The sequence below is a fragment of the Bos indicus genome, chromosome 13, assembly GCF_029378745.1.
Source record: "Bos indicus isolate NIAB-ARS_2022 breed Sahiwal x Tharparkar chromosome 13, NIAB-ARS_B.indTharparkar_mat_pri_1.0, whole genome shotgun sequence".
Taxonomy (NCBI): Eukaryota; Metazoa; Chordata; class Mammalia; order Artiodactyla; family Bovidae; genus Bos; species Bos indicus.
This window is the reverse complement of record NC_091772.1, coordinates 77,879,137-77,885,136: the sequence shown is the minus strand read 5'-3', so window position 1 is coordinate 77,885,136 and position 6,000 is coordinate 77,879,137. Positions and strand designations below refer to the sequence as shown.

The 6,000-nt window shown below is 44.1% G+C and overlaps 1 long non-coding RNA gene across 1 annotated transcript; it reads right to left on the bottom strand.

Annotated features, from left to right (window-relative positions):
- Window positions 1-277: 277 nt before the first annotated feature.
- On the bottom strand, window positions 278-4,128 carry LOC109567795 (uncharacterized). Its single transcript, XR_002182106.2, has 2 exons — window positions 4,049-4,128; window positions 278-644 (listed from the first exon to the last, which is right to left on the bottom strand). It is a non-coding gene; the product is annotated as an uncharacterized lncRNA (long non-coding RNA).
- Between the last annotated feature and the right edge of the window lie 1,872 nt (window positions 4,129-6,000).

The following is a 6,000-nucleotide window of genomic DNA, read 5'->3' as shown; positions in this document are numbered from 1 at the left end:
AAGAGGACAGGTGTTGTCCAAACTCCCCATGTATAGATGAGAACCAGCCGCCAGATAGTGAAAGGGACTTACCCTGGCTCATTCAGTGAGACAGTGGCAACCTAGCTTCCTGTCTTAACCCCCATCGTTCACCACAAGCCAGTGGCCTCTCAATAAATAGGATTGGTTTATCCAGTGCAAACCCTTTAACATCCTCCCATCCTAGCTTCTTCTCTCAATCCACGACAGCCCCGTGTGATTCTGACACATTTCTGTTAAATAAATATGTAATCCCCCATTTTCCAGGCAGAGAAACTGAATTTTTTTTAATGGTATTAATTCAGAGGTTAGCAAACTTTTTCTGTAAAAGATCAAATAGTAGATATTTTACTCTTGCAGGCCACTGAAGCTCTCTCTTGCATAGTCCTCTTCTTCTCCACCTCCTCCTTCTCATTTCTTCAGCCCTTTAAAAAGGTTAAAACTATCTTCAGCTGCAAGGGCCCACAGGCCAGTTTGTCCATCCTTGGTATAATGGAAGAGCAGCAATCCTCGGTGTCCCAGAAGGTGGACTCTGCTGCTCTTCTAGAGCAAATCCCTGCATCTCTGAGCCGCAGGCCCTCAACCATGAAAGGCAGGCCATGCTCCTTCTCTCCAAGACTAAAAATCTGAGAAATAAAGATTATGAATATATACATTATATAATATATTAAAATATATATAATTATATTATAATTATATATATTATATAATATGTACTGTATAATGAGTAAAAACTGGGAACACAAAATAACCATGGCCTACCCAGGGAAAAATTGTTTTTGCAATTGAAATAAAATACACACAGAGCAACATTCACCATTTTAACCACTTCAAAATATATACTGCAGTGAAGACAGCAGTTTTTTAATTTCTTTTTTCAATTTATCTTGGGTCTTCGTGGGTAAGCGCTCCAGGGCCAGGATGCCGTGGCTCCATGGAGTGGGGGCCCAGGCGCCTTCTCCCTGGTTGTTCCTCCATCCCTAGAGAGGCATCCTTGGTCACAAGGTCCCAGACGGCTCCCCAGCACCTTGTCTGTCACTTCAGCCCAGCTGGAAGGGAGCAGTGAAGGGCAGAACATTGCCCATTCCTTGTGAAGGGCAGGACCCGGAAGTAGATCCAGGGGCTTTGTAAGGGAGGAGCTTTCCATTAGCTGTAACTTAGTGCCAGGACTCCACCTCCCTACCAAGAAGCCTGGGATATGTGGGAAGCTGTGTGTCCAGCTAAGAACCAGGCGATCCGTTATTAGGAAAGAGCGGGCCGGAACTGATATTGAGGGGATCATCCATTATCTTTGCCCAAAGCATCTGGCTCAAAGAAGCTCTACAAAAGATAACTGCTATTGTTGTCTCTTCTTTGAAAAACTCAGAGGGTGAATTTGAAAGGTGCACATAAATACTGGATACCAATACAGCACATTAGACTTTGCAATCAACACAGGAGGGTTTAAGTCTCTATTTTCATGCCTTCCCAGGCTGTGTGACCTCTGTGAATCCTGCTTTCATCATTTGTCAAGCCCGGCAAAAGTTATACTGTTCACAGGAAAAATTAATGAACATAAAGCTTAAGTGCAATGTCCAGCCCGAAGCGGGTGCTCCATAAATGGTCATTAATATTGATAAGAAATGTGTATGATATTTGTGATGAGCTCAGAGATCAGACAGGCCTGGGTTCAAATGTGGACTCTTGTACTTCCTAGCTGGGCAAAGTCCAGCTCTGACTCAGTCTCCTCTCTGTGAAATGGAGCAGTAACAGTTCCAGCCCACTGGATGGCTTTCAGGCTCCAAGGAATCGGTGACACATTGAAACCAGCAGCAAAGAGTTATTATCAGGTCACCTTTCCCATTTTGAGCGTGCAGAGCAAGAGGCAGGGTCAAAAGGCTGTTGTTGGTTTTCCCTGGCGGTGCAGTGGTAAAGAATCTACCAGCCAATGCAGGAGACACGGGTTTGATCCCTGGTCCAGGAAGATCCCACATGCCATAGGGCAGCTAAGCCCGTGGGCCGCAACTACTGAGCCTGTGCTCTAGAGCTCGGGGGCCGCAGCTACTGAGCGCATGTGCCACAGCTAGAGAAAAGCCCACACAGCAGCCAAGGTCCACCACAATCAAAAATAAATAAGCGATTTTTTTTAAAAGGCTGTTGCTGCAAACATAATTTTGTGCAAAGAAGTCATACGTGAAAGAATTAATGCTGTGTCATGCCAATTCATAAAGTCCGTGCACGCGAGCTCAGTTGCTTCGGTCGTGTCGCTTTCCTTTGTGATGCTGTGGATTGTAGCCAGGTTCTTGGGTCCGTGGGATTCTCCAGGCAAAGAATATTGCAGTGGGTTGTCACGTCCTTCTCCAGAGGATTTTCCTGACCCAGGAATCAAATCCGCATCCCCTGCACGCTGGCAGGTTTTTAACCGACTGAGCCAGCAGGGAAGCACGTAAAGTTTGGTTACCATTCAGCGTGGCAATAGAGACTGGCAGAGAGCTTCGAGGGGGCTGGAAAAGCTCCGGCCCTTGGTCAGGGGGCCGATTACCCTGCTGTGTTGCCCTGGTGAAAATTTATTGAGTTGTCACTGGTGTGTGCACTTTTCTATACGTAGGTTACCCTTCAGTAAAACGCTTCCTCCAAAGCATGGCTGTGGTCTATTAGAAGCCTCGGCCGTGGCTGAGGGGCACAGATAGGGACATCCTTCCTCGCCAGCCACCACAGTTTCTGTTTCGGCTTCCCCGTCAACCTAGCCTCTACGCCTGGAGCCTCGGGCCACAGAGTACCTCTTCCCCTGCAATGTGGCCTCATTACCACATCCGGGGCCAGTCTGGAGCCAGCCAGCCTGACTGCCCAAGTTATCAGCTCCTAGACTGTGGGAGAGACTTGTTGAGACAGGGGAACTTCAATAAGTCACCTGGAACAGCAGCCTTATTTCACTGATCTTATAGATGGGACTAGTGTTCAGCCTTCATTTCATTCATCCAGACATTATGTAGGTAGCTCTCCACAAGGTTTGTGGTTGATTTTTGTTGTTCAGTTGCTAAGTTGTGTCTGACTCTTTGTGACCCCATGGGCTGCAGAATGCCAGGCTTCCCTGTCCTTCACCATCTCCTGGAGCTTGCTCAAACTCATGTCTACTGAGTCGGTTGTGGTTGGTACAAAGACGTTTCATTCAATCATGCCATGAACAGGAATTGAGCACCCACCAGGCACTGTGCCCCTGTAGAGAAACAGACATGGTCCCTGCTTTCCTGAAACATTCTATGCAATTAACTGGCCTGCTTTCTTCAAAAGTGTTAGTAAAGTGTTAATAAAAAATAAAGTCATAAAGGACAAAGGAAAGCTAAGGAATTAATCCAAATTAAAGAAAACTAAAGAGACATAATAGCTAAAGGCATAACATGGTCTTGAACTGGATCCTGTACTTGAGGGGGAAAATGCTGTAAAGGTTATTGTAACAATTGACAAAATTGAAATATGGATGGTATTAAAGTATTATATTGAGGTAAATTTCCTGAATATGGCAACTGTGCTTAGTTACTTAAAATAATATCCTGTTCTTAGGAAAGATATGCTGAGATATTAAAGGGTAAATGGGGCATAATGTATATAATCTATTCTTAAGTGGTTTCAAAAAAATGAATGTTAGTAATGAATAAATATTCACATGAAGAAAGAGAAGATGATAAAGCAAATGCAGCAAAATATGAAAAACTGGTGAATCTGGGTAAAGGGCATCCTGAAATACTCAGAATTATTCTTGCAACATTTCTATAAATTCAAAACTATCTTGTAACCTGTAATTGTGGTTGCATCTGGGGTGAAGAAAGGAACAGGGAGGAAGGAAGATTCACTTTTCTACCCTTTTGTACTTTTTAGAACATTACCTAGTCGAATAAATATAAAGTGTAAAAAAAAAAGAAGTTCATTTATTAGATACATGTTCTAGACACTGTGCTACTTCTTACGTACTCCAGATAATTCTCATTTCTTCCTCTCTACTATAAGCATGCACAGAGGAGAAAACTTAGTCTCAAAAAAGAGAGGTGTTCACCCACGGCAGAACCCGGAATAAGGAATTCAGCTGGGTCAGTCTCATATCAAAGGCCTCAAAGTCAGTTGAGCAGGATCTTTGCCTGTCAAGAGAGGTTTCTCAAAACCTTCTTCATTGTTTAAAGGAAGAGAAAAATGCATCTGGCTCTTACTCTGTGGGTGTGGTTTGTCCACTGTGAAGATTAATCAGGGGTGTAGCTATTTGACCAATTAGTCATTCAACACACATTTATAGAAAATCTTTATTGGGCTCAAAGGCAGAATGACCATGATTTACAAGTACAGGGAAGTATTAGGAGTTCTAAACTGTTCCAGGGTAAGGAGCAGCCAGGGGACAATCAGGAAGCATTTCTGTGTAAACTGCTCAAACAGATTTCAGAAGCTGACTCTGCAAATGTCCAATAATTTGAGCTGAGTTGTTTTTTTTTTTTTTTCTTTGTCAATAAATACTTTCTTACCTGTTTCATATGAATAGTTTGTTTTCCTAAAATTGCATGAACTTCAAAACCCAAACCTCTGAGAGTTGAATAGGGAGCTCACAGCCTGGGGGTGTTGAGCAGTTACAACAGTGATGGGTGCTCCGCTAGGTGAAGTAGAGGTGCCGTAGGGGGCCCTGATCTGGTCACGCAGAAGTCCCCAGGCTGTCTTTCCCATTTCCTCTCAATCTCCTATTTGACCAGAAATTGATATTTTTATTAATTGGGTGACATGGGTTAACTGGTGATAGCTCTGTAGGTCTATAGTGTGACAGTATTAGGTAACATAATGAAGACTTGTGTGCTAGCATCCCAAGTGTGATTTTACTGAATTTATCTCATTTAAGGCCTTCCCTGGTGGCTCAGATGGTAAAGAATCCACCTGCAATGCAGGAGACCTGGGTTCGATCCCTGGGTTGGGAAGATCCCCTGGAGGAGGGCATGGCAACCCACTCCAGTATTCTTGCCTAAAGAATCCCCTGGACAGAGGGGCCTCCTTATAGTCAAGGCTGTATATTGTCACCCTGTTTATTTAACTTATATGCAGAGTACATCATGAGAAACGCTGGACTAGAAGAAACACAAGCTGGAATCAAGATTGCCGGGAGAAATATCAATAACCTCAGATATGCAGATGACACCACCCTTATGGCAGAAAGTGAAGAGGAACTCAAAAGCCTCTTGATGAAAGTGAAAGTGGAGAGTGACAAAGTTGGCTTAAAGCTCAACATTCAGAAGATGAAGATCATGGCATCCGGTCCCATCACTTCATGGGAAATAGATGGGGAAACAGTGTCAGACTTTATTTTCCTGGGCTCCAAAATCACTACAGATGGTGACTGCAGCCATGAAATTAAAAGACACTTACTCCTTGGAAGGAAAGTTATGACCAACCTAGATAGCATATTGAAAAGCAGAGACATTACTTTGCCAACAAAGGTTCGTCTAGTCAAGGCTATGGTTTTTCCTGTGGTCATGTATGGATGTGAGAGTTGGACTGTGAAGAAGGCTGAGCACCGAAGAATTGATGCTTTTGAACTGTGGTGTTGGAGAAGACTCTTGAGAGTCCCTTGGACTGCAAGGAGATTCAACCAGTCCATTCTGAAGGAGATCAGCCCTGGATTTCTTTGGAAGGAATGATGCTAAAGCTGAAATTCCAGTACTTTGGCCACCTCATGTGAAGAGTTGACTCATTGGAAAAGACTCTGATGCTGGGAGGGATTGGGGGCAGGAGGAGAAGGGGACGACAGAGGATGAGATGGCTGGATGGCATCACTGACTCGATGGATGTGAGTCTCAGTGAACTCCTGGAGTTGGTGATGGACAGGGAGGCCTGGCGTGCTGCAATTCATAGGGTCGCAAAGAGTCGGACATGACTGAGTGACTGATCTGATCTGATCTGATCTGAAGGGACACACTCCTTTATCACCATTTTGCAGATGAAGAGATTGAGGCATGGAAAGGTTAAGTACTTTGC